The sequence below is a fragment of the Podarcis tiliguerta genome, assembly GCF_965153285.1.
Source record: "Podarcis tiliguerta genome assembly, chromosome: 5".
Taxonomy (NCBI): Eukaryota; Metazoa; Chordata; class Lepidosauria; order Squamata; family Lacertidae; genus Podarcis; species Podarcis tiliguerta.
In genome coordinates this window covers 30229404-30247324 of record NC_139538.1, presented here as the reverse complement: position 1 = coordinate 30247324, position 17921 = coordinate 30229404, and positions in this window count along the sequence as shown.

Genomic DNA, 17921 nt, shown 5'->3' with positions numbered 1-17921 from the left:
GATTAAAAATAATTGCTTCCATACTCAGTCCTTCAGTGTGCATCTAGCTCTTTATCATCCGAGCTTTTCTTCACCTTTTGTTTGATTTTAGTCATTAAGAGAGCAATCCTAACTATAAGAAGCTGCTGTATTTCAAATTCTGTTCAGGAGCCTCTGGGAGGGGCTGTTGCCAGCTAAGGCAGCAGGTGAGTGTGGGTCTGATTTTGAGGATTTGGCTCTAGGTTGCATGACTGAGTTTGGAAAGACTGAGTCTTTCCTTGCTCCACTGTGCCTCAGAACATCCTACTTTGTGACTTAATGTCAGCATCAATTACATCAGCTAAAGTTCCACTAGCAGAGGCCCAGCTGGATGAGTTGGGGCAAGGGACTTATGCCAGTGCATCTCTAGCTAAGATGAGATGAGGGACTTAAAAAGGTAAAGGCACCCCTGACCATTAGGTCCAGTCGTGGCCGACTCTGGGGTTGCAGTGTTCATCTCGCTTTATTGGCCGAGGGAGCCGGTGTACAGTTTCCGGGTCATGTGGCCAGCATGACTAAGCCACTTCTGGTGAACCAGAGCAGCACACGGAAATGCCGTTTACCTTCCCGCTGGAGCAGCACCTATTTATCTACTTGCACTTTGACGTCGCAGGGATTCGAACCGCCGACCTTCTGATCGGCAAGTCCTAGGCTCTGTGGTTTAACCCACTTATGCTAGTGTAAAAAAAAAGGTAAAGGTAAAGGACCCCTGGATGGTTAAGTCTAGTCAAAGGTAACTATGGATTTGTGGCGCTCATCTCGCTTCAGACTGAAGGAGCCAGCATTTGTCCACAGACAGCTTTCCAGGTCATGTGGCCAGCATGACTAAACTGCTTCTGGCACAACAGAACACCATGACAGAAACCAGAGCAGCGCATGGAAACGCCATTTACCTTCCTGCCGCAGTGGTACCTATTTATCTACTTGCACTGTTGTGCTTTTGAACTGCTAGGTTGGCAGGAGCTGGGACCAAGCTCACCCTGTCACGGGGATTTGAACCGCCAACCTTCTGATCAGCAAGCCCAAGAGGCTCTGTGGTTTAGACCACAGAACCAACCACGTCCCTGTAGTCCTCATTGAGCCCAGGTTTAGCTGGGAAAGCTGAAAATCCGCCAGATGCAAACTCTTTCATCCAGGCAGGTTTGGTTTGTGCTGTCATTTACTTATGACATGAATATGCTGTTATTGTTATTGTAGTAGTAGTAGTAGTAGTAGTATACAAAGCAGTGACCAGACAAGGAGTGCAGAGAGAAGAAATGCCACGGTTTACCTGTAGCAGCAAAAGCAGACACCTTCATCTGCCCTACCCGCAATAAAACATGTATCTCTTATATCGGTCTTTGGCTTTAAGCCTTGCCAATTACACTGAAGAAAATAGGATGGTTCCTAAAGTATACACCTCAACTGCCAAAGGCCAGGGCAAAGAGGTTTGTCTCCCGCATACAGTGAAAACTGCATAACGTATGTACCAGACATATGGTAGGGAGGGAATACTACAGCTTAGGTGTTGCCATAGAGAAGGCCTTATTCATAATGGGACATTATATTATTCTGCATTGTTATACAAAAATAAAGCTTCTTAAAATAAATAGTATGTAAAACAAACTACTTAGAAATTCTGAGGAGTATGATAATACTTGAAATAAATACCTCTCTCTAGTTTCCCTTTTTATTATGTCTTTTGTGTACATTTAGCTTAAGTACAGGACGCACATTGCTTTTTACATGTTGCAGAGCATCTAGAGGGTTTTGTTTTGTTTTGTTTTTTGTTTTTGTTCTTGGGCAACTATTAAATGATGACAATGGTGATGAGTTTCTTTACCCAGGCCCTGACATGAGTCATGGGGCCTCATAAAGTCAGCTGTCAAAAGCTACTTGGCTGAGGTCCCAAGCCCACTACATCATGCAGAGTGGATTCCAATGAACAGCTGTGAGACAGAAACTGCAACACATTTTTTTTTACACAAATGCCCCACATCCCTGTGCCTTCACGACAGCTTGCACACTGGCTGACCCAAAGTTTAACACGGTCTCATTCCCCTTTGCAAAAAATTATAGACTATGATGAGCTATGCTGTTATCACCAGACTATGAGTTGTCAAGACATTCAAAAAGAAGGTCTGTGTGAGAAAATGTAAAATACAAGGTGTGACCAGAAAGTCTGGTGAATGGTCACAGAAATTGGACAGCGGGAAGTATTTGAACATACAATTGGCATTGGAAACCCACAAAATGCTCACAATTGTGTACGGAGATGAAGCTGTAACTCAAAAGACAGTGCATGAGTGGTTTAAGCATTTATGTGAAGGGTGGCAAACCATCGAAGATGACCCTCTGTCTGGCAGACCGTCGACGAACCAAACGGCGGCAAATGTTGACAGAGTTTGTGAGTTACTGATGTGGGATCATCGTTTGTCCGTCCAAATGATGGCAGAAGAATTGCATATTCTGCATGAAATCGTTACTGAGTTGTCCCACCCTCCATATTCTCCCAATCTGGCCCCACCGGCCTTCTTTCTTTTTCCAAAACTGAAATCTGCCCTGAAAGGGCACAGATTTCCCAACATTTCACACATCCAAGCTGCTGTGACGAGGGAACTGAAAGCAGTACAAAAAGAGGACTTCTCCAGAGGTTTCCAACAGTTCTATGAACGTTGTCAACGGTGCATTGTATCAGAGGGAGCCTACTTTGAAGGCCTGCAAGGTATGTATGTTTGAATATTTCTTGCTGTCCGATTTCTGTGACCATTCACCGAACTTTCCAGTCACACCTTGTATATGTGGTGGCTCCACTGCCTCAGTTTGGGGCTGAATCTTAGAGAAATAGTGACGACTTCCAAACTTATTTAGCAAGATGTGGCAGTCTGTGGCATCCATGGAAGTTGCCTGATTGCAGCCCTTGCTTATCACTTCAGTGCGCTCTCACATGTAATGCAGGACGAGCCTGTCCATTTTCACTTGACAACTGCTAGATGCCACAAAGAGGCATTACAGCTGGTGAAATTATTGGTCATTATGATTGTTGTTAACCACTCAGGAATCCTAAGGGTGTAAGCAAATAGCTGACAACATGAAATAGCAAAAGCTGTGCATAACTGCTGAACAGTTTTCCCTTCCTGGGTGCATCTGGGTTCCTTTGGCTGGATCTAGTGAGGACCAGCAAACATATCCATCACACAGTTAGCTTCCCATGGGAAACATAAGGAGGTTGCCTGGGAAAAGAAGACTTCCTGTGTTCTCAGTTCCACACTATAGGATGCAAATAGAACTGGGTGGAGATGCCACCTGGGCACATCTTCAAAGTCCCAGGGTCCCATGTGAAAACAAGCGGCTGGTGATGGAAATGCTTATAGGCACATATGCAAGGAGGCTGATATATTTTCAGCTTATGGACAAAGTTTTCAGTGTATACATGCGGTCCTGCAGCAGTGGAAATTGCACACAATAGGCAGGGGAGAAGGAATTCAGTAAGAAATGACATCATAGACATTTTAAGGAAGGGAAACTGGGAGGGGGAAGATGACTAGTGTGTTTCTACAAGGATGCAGTGCATCATATCATTATGATAAATATAAAAGCTGAATTCCCAGTTACTTGGCTTATTTGGGGGGATTTCAGTGCTTGTGCAAATTATTCAGAACATTGTTGCTTCAGGGGAAAGTGTTCTCAACGTCTTTCTTTCCAAGCGGAGCTAGCTGAGAGATATTCATGAAAGATTCACCAGGGCCAATTTTTCTAGGAGTATAAGCAAAAGCCACATCAATATTTCAATGTCTCAAAAAATGTGACGATTCTCCTGCCTTGAGTCGATGCTTAGAAACCATTGAATTTTAATGGAATGAACATTTCTGGAGAGGTTCCTTATGAAAATTTATAGGAGGCAAGCAGGCTTTCCTCCCGCCCCCCTCTCTCTGCTAACTAATATTTTGAGAACAATAATGTTTTACAATATTGCGAGGTAGGAAACGGTGTTGGAAGGAGGCTGACTGGTGATCTTTTCATCATGGTCCTTGTAGACTGCTAGTTTCCCAGGCAGTTTCAGCTGTCACAGTTGCTTAGAGTTCACTGGGCTGTTTTTAGTTACTCATTCAAATATTCATAAGAACCGAGGGCTGCAGTTTGCTGTCTGGTAACAACTTCATTTTCTGCTCACACAGAGCTTGTCCTTGTGGGAGGCTGTTCTCTGCCCCGATTGGCTCTCGTGCAGTCACATGGCCTTTCAAGGATAATGGAGTTTCCTTGGGAGTAGGTGAAAGAAGCATGTTCTACCTTTTATCTTTGCTTGGCTGAACGATGAAAATGATTGCAGGCGACAGTTATGGATTATCAAAGAGATGTGAAATGATCAAACCTATATCAAGCACTGGTTTGTGCTACGAGAGAAAGCGCATCCTTTAATTATTTACCGGGTGGGATAGCTCACACCTCAGGAAACCTTAAAACGGTCACAGTTTTGTGCAAATATTTACTTAACAATATTGTAGTTGAAACACAGTAATGAAAATAGGTGTAATTTTGTGCAGTGTTCATAGGGAAGGCCAATGGACTGTGACATTTCGCTGCATGGGAGCGGAATCGCAGGAGCGCTTGCCTTTTATTGCATTAAAGCTCTTGTTACATTAACCCTTCAGGGTAGCGCAGAAATTAGCAGAAAGGGAAGGATCTGATCATCAGTTTAGAGCTTAAAGATTATCACAGCATAAGCAGCAAAATCACTTATTCAACAGAATTAGCATTTTTAATAAAATACCTACACACAGCAAGCTGTAAATAGTCCAGGAGGAGAGCTTTTTGCATTTAGGAATGAGGGAGAAATTAGTTTCATTTAAAGCCAAACCTACCTAATTTGCACTCCATAGAGGGGGAAATGCAGACCAAAATGCAAGCATCCTTCAAATTTGAAATTCTTCCAATTTTTCAGGGCTGTTCTTCAACTAAGTAACATATACAAAAAAGCATGTACTGGGGTAGAGTGTGCATAAAAAAGCAACTATTATGAAAGAAAATGTATATAATAGAGACAATTGCATGCAAAAATGTGTATACAGTGGTACTTCGGGTTATGAACTTAATTCGTTCTGGAGGTCCGTTCTTAACCCGAAACCGTTCTTAACCTGAAGCTGAAATGGAGACTGGAAAAGCAGGAAATGGAGAGAGGCCAAAATAGGCAAATTTCCCCATGAAAGACATGTAGATAGGTCTTATCTTTCAAAGGTCTCAGAAGAGTGCTATGTAAGGGCAAAACACCTACTGCACTGTTATTTTAAGCAATTAAATGGTATTGTTGCACACCACTCAATCTGAGTGGTGCAAGATTCCAGGGATTCCAGACCCGAGGTTCGTGTTTCCTTCGGAAATGAGGCACAGCAAAGATTGTGGTGTCTTTATTATATATGGCTTATTTATACATGTATACAACCTGGGCCTGTGATGGATGGTTCACAGCACCAACAAGGTCTTGTTTCTCTGACAGCCACATCCTTGGAGTCAAACAGACATCAAATATTGCTCTGTCTCTCTGCCTTCTCCTAGCTTGCTGCTTTACTTCTGGCCCACATCGCTGCAACTATCAACTCTAAATGCTTGCTCTGTCTTCATAACTATCTACTAGATGAGGGAGGGTCCTCACTCATTTGCCATCTTCCAAAGAGCCCCTTCCTTTGTTCTCCTTAATGGCCCATCACCTAGGCTGTCACCTCACTGGGAGGCCAGTCTGACTATTCCAAGAATTAGAAGCTTTGATTAACTTTCAACACTTAGAAGGGATCAGAAGGGTCTCGGCACACAGCGTAACAGCCCAAACTCATAACAGTATGCACTTACTTGCACAATAGCACCAGTATTTTCCACGTTCCCTCTTTATCCCACTAACATTTCATCTTATCAGCAGAGACATAGGATATAAGGGACTGAGGTAGTTGCAAGTGACCCACCTAGCTCAAAGTATACTCCTTTTATCTCAGGTTAATTTGTGTTGATTAATATGCCACCGATTTATTTTATGCAGAGAACTAGCATATGGTTTAATATATTTCTCTTAATTATAATAATGATGATGATGATATGTTTGCCCTGTGCTGAAGGCTTTGAATGGGAAACATTACATAACTCATAACTATTCATCAGAATTCAGACCATGCAAAGGTAAGCATGAGCAATTCTACACAATACACACACACAAGGTAGCCCTGATGGTTAAATATAAGACTGAGGGAAATAGCAAACACTGGGAAGATGCCAGGTTATGGTGTAAAGGAGACAGAGAAGGAGATATAGTCAGGGTTCAAGGGATCCGTCTAATCCCACAAATATTAAACAATGTGATCACCTGGGGACAAACTCCTAAAACAGGAGTGGCGAACCTCCAGCCCACAAGCTGGTTTTATTCAAGTTTCACGTGCCTGGCTTTTATTGTATTGCTGCTTTATTGTATTTTGTTACATTTTATTGTGCTGGCATTACAGCTGTTAGTCACCTTGAGCACTATTTGGTGAACAGGCAGGATACAAATTTAAGAAAGAAATTAACCATGTCTGTTGCAGGTAAACTTCATGGATATTCCACTGCAATAGGATTAAAGCAGTCTAGCAACTTTGACTGATACAGAAAGTGACAGATTTCTTCCTGATGAGGGTCCTTGTTTTCTGGGAACATGTTATGCAATTTTTGCTTACCTGCCAATGAGGGCATGTGGATATGTGAACATGAACACACACTTACATGCATGCAAACACACACACACACACACACACACACACACACTTTTCATCTTTCCTATTCTATCTCTAGAATTATTTGTAGTACAGACAGTGCTCTACATATAAACTAGCCAGATTTAAAATGCCCCCCCCCCCAGCTGGGAACACAGCCACTTCCTTTTGTGGTGAGGGAACAGCCATTCTGTTCCAGTCAAAACCAAACACACATTTAGAGCCTTGAACAAAGGAAAATGCTGGCAGTGGCAGAGGTGGTGAGAAATTTAGAGTATGTTAATAGCAGAAGGGGAAAGGGTGAAGCACGGCTGTCTCCCACCACCAAGACCAACTCTCTGCTCTAAATTCCTCCCTCTTTGTGCTGCTTTTCACTTTACAATACAATGTCAGAGCTGAGTCGCGTAGCTTTGTGTGGTGTATGTAGGTAGCTCCTATAGATAAAGCATTACCCCTGTGTAACTGAAGCCCCAATTTCTCGAGCGATTTGCAAAATAGGTAGATCAGCCGTGGGTTCTGCAAACACTTTGCTAAAATGTGAGTCTTCAAATGCAAAGAAAATGTGAAAAGCAGTTTGATGAACAAAGGAGGTGGGAGAAGCAATTGTTCTAGGTGCAGCCATGAGCATGGCAGACATTATGAAGGCATGGTCAGAAGAGGAGCAGTAAAGGGATCCGACAACATTGGGGCAGCTGAAAGTTTGCACCATGCAGTTGCTGGCTAAACTACAAAACAGAAAAGGCAGCAGAGAAACCTTATTTCTAAGCTAAACAAAGGATGGGAAAGATGCTATGAGCACTTCTTCATTCTGCCTCATCCTCCGATGAAACAAAACCTTGTGAAGGTAAAACCCTACCGCTGCTGCCACCAGAAAAAAAAAAAAAGGATTACAGTTTCATTGCAAATATAAGATAAAACCATCCCTGGAAGGGCAAAAGCAAAAAAAAAAGAAAAGAAATAATGTTATTTGCTCATAACACCCACTATCACAGCTACAGCAAAGAGACTGTCAGCATTTCTATTACAGTGCCATATTTCAGGGGCTTATAACCAGGCCATGAAAAGATGCTCTGAAAATTGAATCCAGAACACAGGCTGTCTTTAGCTGCAACTTATATATTACTCTCAGACCTGCAAGGCTGGATGCCGTGAACACGAAATACGAATCGTAAACAAGACCCAGCTAAATCATAGCAGGTGCATTGATGCGGTATTAAGTTAAGGATGTCACAAGCCTGGCTGGCTGATCTTTCATTTATGGTCTAGTTTTTCTCCCATTTTAATAACAGGACATTGAATAGGAAAGGAAAAGGGGGGGGAGCAACCCACAAACCTCTCAAAATAATTTGAAATATTATCATGGTTCACACCATCACACTTAACAGTGCACTTGTAGAACACGTGTGTGTGTGTGTGTGTGTGTGTGTGTAAGCTATCTAGATTTCTCTGAACACCATTTCATCACACTTTTAGCCTCTTCCAATCTGACACTCTCTAGGTGGCTTGCAATACCATGCCCATCAGCCTCAGACAGCATGACCAATGACCAGGGACAATAATTGTAGCCATCAGAATGTCTCTAGCCCAATCTTGCAAATAAACCCATGCAAGTTAGCAGACTACTAAAATAAAAATCTCCTAGCCTTCCCATCCTAGCTACAGAGAAAAGAAATTCCGTTCATCTGGGGGAGGGAGAGATACTTCCTTCTGACAGTTTATTTCAAGATGCTGGCTGTAGTGTACCTTGACTATGTGCTCTCTCAATCCTTGTCCCTCGGGTCTTTACTTCTTCTTCTTCTTCTTCTTCTTCTTCTTCTTCTTCTTCTTCTTCTTCTGCGATCACTCATAGCCAAGTAAGATTGTCTTCCATAAACACGAGGTTGGATTTTTGGAAGACGCCTGTGCGTGAATTTGTTTTTTTGTGTGCAGATCAGTGAACGCTGACCAACACACAGTCTTCGCAGCAGGGCTCTGTTCCGATGTTATGAAGCAGTCGCGACAAACCGGTAGATTCCTATCTGCTGCAGCCTTCATCTGCCTTCACAGCCGTTGTAACATACCGCTTGTTATCATCCGCCTGTTCTGCCATTGAGGACTTCTTGGATCATTCTTTGTCTAGCTCCTTCCCTTTGACCACACCGCCTTGGGTGACCCTGCTGGGAGTGCGAGATTCCCGACGGCTTCGCTCACAAGGGTCATAGGCACATGCAAGCCCACTCACCACGACAAGGTGATGATCCAGCGAGTCTGGGTGGCAACCCGTGGCTGGTTGGGTGTGATTGGCTCTACTTTACACAAGGGGGTGGTCCCCACTGCCCTTAGAAAAACAGTGGTAAAGCTAATCCTAAATAAGCCCACCTTGGACCCAGTAATTTATGATAGCAAATGCCCCATGCTGAGGAAAGGCAATTGGGAAGATGGTGCTGGAGAAACTGCATAGGTTCTTGAGGGATACCAATTATCTAGACACATTCCTGTATGGGTCTAGGCCTGGTTTGGCGACAAACTTGGCCTTGGTCTCCCTGATGGATGACCAAGAGAAAGAGAGAGAGGAGTGCTGCTTCGCTTCATCTCCCCTCTAATCTCTCTGAAGCTTTTGATACCATTGATTATGACAGTGCTTCAAATCTCAGCTCCTGTGGAGCTTCCAGAGCTTGGCACTGGGGAAGTGCTGTTCAGTGTCCCTTTGGCACCCCTGTCCCTCTAGCTCAGTATGTTTGACACTGACTAGCAGCTGCCCTCCATGGTTACAGAGAGGACACATTCCCAGCATGACTTGGAGTTGCCCAGAATTGGGGACTCAGCCACATTCAGGCAATTACCGTATTTGTCCATGTATAAGACACCCCTTATTTTGGGGGACTCAAAATTAAGAAAATGCACTGTTCACTATCCGTTTATACTACGACCTCTTATTTTAAACTTCAAAAGTTTAGGAAAAAATATAGTCTTATACACAGAAAAAATACAGTATATTGTTATAACTGCGTTATAAACATGCGACACCAGGTGGCACTGTAGAGTTTGATCCTTCAGCAATGTGATTTTCCATTATGTGCTTTAGAATGCGTTTTCCTGTAACACTTTTTTATGTGTCTACATCCAGCCTGCCACTATCTGCCTGAAAAGCAGACCACTGAGCTACAGCTTCCTAAGGCGGTTGCATCTGTCTGGTAGGGTTGGTTCTATGTTCACATCTGTCAGACTTTGGGGAACCCAATTTCTCCCACGGTAGCAGCCAAGAAGCAGAGAAGCAATTAAAAGTTCTTACCACGTAATTTACTAATATTCACAGGAAGAGACGGAGGAATGCAGCTTTCTGCTGCTGAGCTCTCTGTTCCACTACTCTCAATGCACACCTGGAGAGTGGGGGTCAGGAATGCTTTCCAAAGACCCTGAGTCTGTCAGCTGTCTCTCCCCTAGTGCTTCTTCTTCTTCCTGCTGTTCCTCTTCTAAAATTTCCCAGCTTCTCCTCTCTGCAGCCTCTGAACTATGGCCTTCTGCAAACCACTGATCTAAATCTACACTGTCCTCCTGTTCTCAGGAAGGTTCACCATTCCTCCTCAGTCCAGTCCCTGACAGCATCTTCTGAGACACAGTTGCCTTTCCCCCCTAGTCAGTAGCCCATCATTAGACCAATGTTTCACCCAAGCTCAGTATTCCAGCTGCAAAGGTGACCTCATCTGGATTCTTCAATAGAAAATAGATAGTAAACAGAAAGGATATAGTAAACTACTAAAGAATACTCCATTGCTTTCATTGATTCCCAGTCTCTAAGCCCCGATGACTAATTCACATTAGCATACATTGCAATAAAAATAAATAAATCTTACAGATTTTCAAATTCTAATCCAATATCAAGTTAATGATTGGGACCAAGGGAGTGAAATTGCACGGATGAGTTTCTCCTTACATAATGGAGCCTGATAATTTTCTGTATTACATGAACTGCTGTGGGAATTCTATGACTCTGCATTATTCAGAGGACCATAACTGAAGCCTAGGATAGTCCCATCTCATTAAAATGTATAGCTGCTTTCCAGGGGTGTTTTTATTTTTATACGGATAAATCCTATGATAGCATTTAAAATACACAAAAGCTAAGCCTTTGTATTGATGCTGAAAATTGTGAACCAAGATCTATTCACACCCAGCAACATGGGTAGGAATTTCATCCAACTGTGACTGCCAGCATGAGGCAAAGCCTTTATATGTTGTATTTATATTGTATGTGTATGAGGTAGTCATGAACTCTATGACTGGCTGAAGCAATTCACAAACATTCCAATTGCTCAGGGAACTGAGCTGCCAGGATGCTTGAAGTCCAGCTGCTATGAGAGAAGGAGAAGTTATCAGTTTTGCTGGGATTGACCTAGAAGAGTAGATAGTAGGATGGGCAGGTAAGTGGGTGGAGGGCCCAGGTAGCAAAGGAAGCTGCACTGCAGGAAACCCAGAGCTGAAGGAAGAAGTGCAGGCAATGCGATATAGGAACACAGGAAAGAAGCACAGACAAAGGAGCATCATGAGAACTGGATTGGATTGGAACTAAATTTGTCATTCCCTCCTGACTTTCTTTTCAGTGCTGCATCTGGCTCCCCCCCCCCCCCAGTCTGGCTTGCCCTTCATTTCCAATTTAACCTTTGATCCAGAGTTCCCTAGGAAGAGGGACTGATTTTTAAATCACTTTGGGAATTGTAGTTCTGTGAAGGGAATAGGGGCGCCCTAATAAATCTCAGCACCCTTAACAAACCACAATTCCCAAGGGTGTTTTTGGAGCAGAGGGAGACATGACTTTATACAAATGGTATCCTAGTAACAGTGGTACCTTGGTTCCCAAATGGCTTGGCTCCGAAACAAATCGGTTCCCAAACGCCACAAACCTGGAAGTAAGTGTTCCAATTTGTGAACGTTTTTCGAAAGCTGAACATCCCACGTGGCTTCCAATTTTTTTAAAAAATGTTTTTTATTAACAAACCAATCAAATCACATTAGTTCCAAATTACAGTGGTGCCCCGCAAGACGAATGCCTCACAAGACGGAAAACCCGCTAGACGAAAGGGTTTTCCGTTTTGGAGGTGCTTCGCAGGACGAATTTGCTATGGGCTTGCTTTGTAAGACGAAAATGTCTTGCAATTCCTGGGGGGGGGGTTGCTCCCCACCCCCTTTTTCTAAGGCACTAAGCTGCTAATAGCCTTTTAGCAGCTAATCCGCTAATCCCTTAAGCCTTTAATAGCCGCTAATAGCCGCTAAACCGCTAATAGCGCTAATCCGCTAATGGGCTTGCTTCGCAAGACGAAAAAACCGCTAGACAAAGAGACTCACGGAAAGGATTCTTTTCGTCTTGCGAGGCACCACTGTACAAAACCTAATTTTAATTTTTTGTTGGTGGTAGCCATGCTTCAAGCTCAGAAAGGGGTCCAATCATCTCTTATTTCTGCTGCTTTGATGTTCACTGTTCTGTCCATTCATCTCTTTGTTGTTTTCCTTTACAAATCATCTTTCAATTTTCTTGTTGTAGTGCCCACACCCCCTCCTTCTTTTGAACTCGGAGGTGATTTATAGGCAACCGCAGACGAGGCAGTGTTTTCCCATTCTCCCTGGGAAGACTCGGGAGGCTAAATACTCCCATATTAGCCTCTTAATTACCTTGTGTGAGCCGTAGAGATGGTATTGTCGGCCATCTTCCAATGTGTCCCTAGCGGCCCCTCCCACATGGCTTCCGATTGAGTGCAAAAAGCTCCAGTAGCCAATCGGAAGCTGCACCTTGGTTTTCGAACAGTTTCGGGAGTTGAACAGACACCAGGAATGGATTAAGTTTGAGAACCAAGGCACCACCAAGGAACTTTAAAAATGTATGATATAAATGTGACTCGCGATAATATTCTTGAGCTTAGTGGCAGCTGGTTGAGGTGGGGCACCACTCCTCAACCAGCTTGCAAACAGACTGTATCACTGGCATCTACAGGAGGCAGAGGGGCAAGGTGTTCAGAGCTTGGTGTTGCCCAGATGCCCAATGGCAAGGGAAGTAGGTTGACTCCATCATGCTGCATTGCACAGAGCCTTGCTCCCCCTACCTTGCCTCTGCTTCTCTCCCTCCGGTAAGCACCAGTGACTCACCAGTCTGGAGGCTGGGAGAGCAGAGATGCCTCAATTCTTCCACCCCACCAGCCACTATTTCAAAACATTAAGATAAAAGCTCACTGCTCTTATGCTGATCTGGGTATTCTCTCCCCCCCCCCCTTAGAGTATTATATGTACAAAAACTTACTCCACGAGTTATGGCTTTTATATTTTACACCTTGTTAATAAGAAATACAAAATCACAGATGTGCAAGACTCCGTACAATGAAATATTTCTATGTTAATAGCAAAATAATGATTGCACTAAGAAAATGTTTACAGTGCTACAAAAAAGCAATAACTACTTAGTATTAACATTTAGAGAGAAATTCAATGTGCTCTAGTGAATTGGCATTCCAATCCCTTATCATTTTTTTTATTTATTTAAAAAACTGAATGCACTTTTATCTGTATCATAAGCCATCCTGCTGAAAAAGTTTAAATGACACCAATTTCTTTCTCTTTCCCCTACAGTCAAACTGCACGGAGTAGAAACTCTGGTGCACAAGGCAGTCGAATGCTGTCAAATGTATTAAAATATATCACACAAAAAAAAATTGGCAAGCAGGCAGTATCATAAACAAACCTGCTTAGCATCTACACTTCCTGGTAATCTTTAGGGAAGCCATGACTTTTGAAGTAGTAGAATAGTGTTTTGAATGTATGGTGTGGATATTTCCTAATTCCGCCTTAACTGTGTGGCATAGTGAGTAAGAAATACCAATATTTTCCTTTTTAATCTCGTATCTTCCTTCTCTACAAATAGGTGGTGCAGAGCAGGGCTTTTTCCCTGGTGGCACCTGACTTGCAGAATGCTTTCCTGCTGAGATGCAAATCTCCAATCAAGGCAATCCCTTCATCTCTCAACTTGATTCCTGTTTTAATTACTATGCTGTTTCAATGCGATTGTTTTCTTGTGTCATTCTGGATGCCTTTAGTTCAATGTTTTAATGAGTTTTCCTTATTGTGTATTTTAATGATGATGTTCAGTCTAATATTTGAGGAACTGGCTTTTATAGATTACAAACTGCTTAGAAGCCTATTTTGGGATTAAGCGGTATATAAATTCAACTATAATAACCATAACCTTAATTGATCTACAACCATACATTTGCACTCAATACAGGCTAATTTATACCATGCACTATATTAGAAAAATCAAGGTGCGGTGGTGTTTTAACAGATTTATGATGAGCAAAAAACAGGAGGTGAAAGGAAAACGGTAAGTAAGAAATTAGATTCAAGTAGGTAGCCATGTTGGTCTGATGCAGTCGAAATAAATTAAAAAATTGTCCAGTAGCACCTTTAGAAACCAACTAAGTTTGTTCTGGGTATAAGCTTTCATGTGCCTGCACAATTCTTCAGATACCATTCTTATTTTTTAGTAAATAAGAAAGATACAAAGAAGGTGTGTTGACTGAATGAGGATCCTTGAAGTGCAGCATTATTTTGAATCTATACCATTTTCTTCCTCCCCGACCTTAAAGCATCTGTACTTGTGCAAAATGAATGTGCCCACTGCACTTCAGTACATATTCTTTTTTCTACAAACTGATTATTTCCACCTAAGTGCTATGTAAGTTTGAAGCAGCCCCGGTTTCAATAGGCTTTTTATCAGAGAACTTCCCAGGAATAGTTCCCTACAGCATTTCATATACGATTTGCCAGATAAATTGTGCATGAGTGTATACAAAATGTAACTATGCCGTGCTTCCTAGAAAATGTATTGTATCCCATGTCCAGCAGTGTATAGTTGAGAGGTAGTTATATGCAGGCATGCACGTGTGCGCACACACACACACTGCTCAATTTTTAGGACTCAAAAGCATTTTCATTCCATTTACATTTAAAATTATTTTCTAGAAATGTAGGAGAGGTAGCATATTGAGGATAACATATAGTCTTGCAGTGCCACCTAGTTTTTAAATGTGGGTATATCCAGTGTCCAACATTTCTACTTTATATGTGGATAGAAACCCAGCACAGATGGATTCATGGAATAATAAAATTGTAAGAGTTAGAAAGGACCACCAGGATCATCTAGTCCAACCCACTGCAATGCAGGAATTCTTGGTCCAACATGGAGCTTGAATCCACAACCCTGAGATTCACAGTCTTATGCTCTACCAACTGAGCTAACCCAGCCCAAAGAGATGTAATAATAATAATAATACACATAGATATAACGGGACTGGAATAGTTCCAGATGATACACAACCAAATAGCTCAGTCGTAACCATGTTTACTCATGTTGACTTCAGTAGGAACCACTCTGAAATAAATGTGCACAGTTCAGCCGTAGCAACGTTCTGCCGGTATAGCAAAAGTGAGTATGGGGTGGGGGTGTTCCAGAAACACTTGCCAATCTGACCTGGTAGAAGCATTTGCTAATAGATGGGGAAAGGCAGCCCTAACACTAGATAAACTGAGGCAGCCATCTCAGGTGATCTGAGCTGCCACGAAATGGTAAATGATTACTATGGGCAACTAAACAGTTCCTCTAGCACAAGTGCTTGGGGCTGCACAGTGGAGCTTTTTCTCTTTCTCTGCTCCCTACATGCCCCCTATGTGCCCCCTAAATGTGTTCTGAAGGTCCTCCCAACCCTCTGGAGAAGATATGTGGGGAGGGGGCTTGCATTAGCAGAAAGGTTTAATTGGTTGCCACCCTTTATTATTATCGTTTTATTTTTACTCCTAGGCTTGTGGCAGTGGCGTAGCGTGGGGGGTGCAGGGGGGGCGGCCGCACCGGGCACAACATCTGGGGGTTAGGGTTAGGGGGCGCAAATCCACGGGTTAGGGGGCGCAAATTACTTGCCTTGCCCCGGGTGCTGACAACCCATGCTACGCCACTGACTTGTGGGATTTTCTGCATCAGGCACCACACTAGATAAATCAGCCTTGGGTACTATGCACCATTACTCAAGGCAAGAAGCGCCAATTGCTGCTCCACCCCAGGCAGCAAAAGGGTTTAAGGTGGTGTTCCCCACAGGTTAGTATGAAATCTTTCTTTTGTGGAGTTGCAATGGTGGGAGCCATTCTACATGGGGGCAAAACAGTGAGTTTAAGCATCCATGTTTACCAAAAAGACAGGTGATAATGGTTCAGATGGATTTGCTGTCACCTGTAATCACACCCCCTCCCATTAGGAATGCACTCTTTGAAAGTGGTTCTAAGACAGTCTGGCAGGTTTTTGATCTTGAACCTGCCTTTGCACCGAGCGCTCATCAACCTATCAGTCCGCCCACCTACACCCTGTGCAGAGTTGTTATTTAAATCTTCCCAACAATGCTTTTCCAAACAGCTAATATTACAGCATGTGTCACAGCACCATGGTAACTTTCATTACTTTGAAAGGCATTTAGAACAATTGGCTTGAACGGTGATCACAGGTGGGCTAGACTTTGATTACCTTATTTTGTATCTGGGAACATGATCACTCCAGTAATCATCACGCTTCCTTCAAAAGCTGTACTAGTAGAATAGGGTGTTATTCATATTCATTATGGCTTTATGATAATGCAATTGGAAGATTTTGCACCGAGCTGGCTTCAAGGTTATGAAACAAATATTGGAGACTCTGTGCACGCTCCATCTCAAAACAATTAATGCAGCTGAGTTTTGTGCTAACCTTTATGACTGCAATATGCAAACCACGTACACTGCCATATTTCATACGAAGGTTGCCTTGTGGGTTTTGCTTAAGCTACCACCCAAATATAGCAACCTCCATCTGCCAGATTTTGGGGGCCCTCAGCACATTGCCACTGATGGGCCCTCCAACCAGATATATCTCCTGCTAAAACCCAACAAGATTTTGAAATATATGCATTACATGACCCACTAGGGTTACATGCATATGCTGAGAATATTATCTACTCTGCCTTCCTTCACCTTCCATGCTGCTGCCTTTGTCCATTCTACCCAGTCTCCACCCTGGACAGCAGACAGAGGTAGGAAAAAGCAGCTCTAGAAAGTCATAGCTCTCGTGTTATATCTCAGAAGGCCATGTGCCAATCTGAGCTCTGACTTTGCTCACTGGCTAAAACCCTGTAAGGTAGGGGGGGGTCTACCAGCCAGTCTAATTTATTTAACAGAAACAAAGGTAAGGAGAGTGAGGAGCTCATCTTTTGTGACCTTGCCCCTCCAATACCACAGCCCCCTTCTGCCCACCTGTTAGTGACCCTGTCTTCACTGCTTGCCTTGGTCCTAGCTGTGGGTTGCAGCCCAGGGTCACCGAGGAGATTAATTTCATTATCTAATCTGGGGCAGCGTCCTGGCTGCCTGGCACCACCAAAGGAGGAAGGAGGCTGTGCTGAGTCCTTCTACCCTCTAGATCTGCTCTCCGCCCTGCAATCTGAGGCTCTCCTCTTCATTAATCTGGAGGAGCCCTTCCTCCCCAGCCTTAAGAAAAAGGAAAAGCCTTTTTTTAAAAAAATGTTCTTTTGGCATGGGCTGGACTAGAGAGAACCACTTGCAACTGCGGGTGGTTGTCCTTTCTCCTGCTGCACAGCTCCTTGCTGGGATTTAGCACTTGTCCTGCATCTGTTGCAAATAAGCCATGTTCAAATATATAAAAGGATGTCACATAGAGGAGGGAGAAAGGTTGTTTTCTGCTGCTCCAGAGAAGCGGACACGGAGCAATGGATCCAAACTACAAGAAAGAAGATTCCACCTAAACATTAGGAAGAACTTCCTGACAGTAAGAGCTGTTTGACAGTGGAATTTGCTGCCAAGGAGTGTGGTGGAGTCTCCTTCTTTGGAGGTCTTTAAGCAGAGGCTTGACAACCATATGTCAGGAGTGCTCTGATGGTGTTTCCTGCTTGGCAGGGGGTTGGACGCGATGGCCCTTGTGGTCTCTTCCAACTCTATGGTTCTATGATTCTAAGTGACCTCTCAGCGTTTTATTCCCACTTGCTGAACCTTTTCTCCAGCCCGCTCCCACCCCGCAACCCCGCCAGAGGTTAATTCTACCTGGTAGGCTGGTGAATTCATATTTCCCCCATAAACTGGTCCCTTTAAATTTCCACAAGGTGGGAACAAGGCCCTGGGAGGGAGGGAGAACGTATTTGCTCC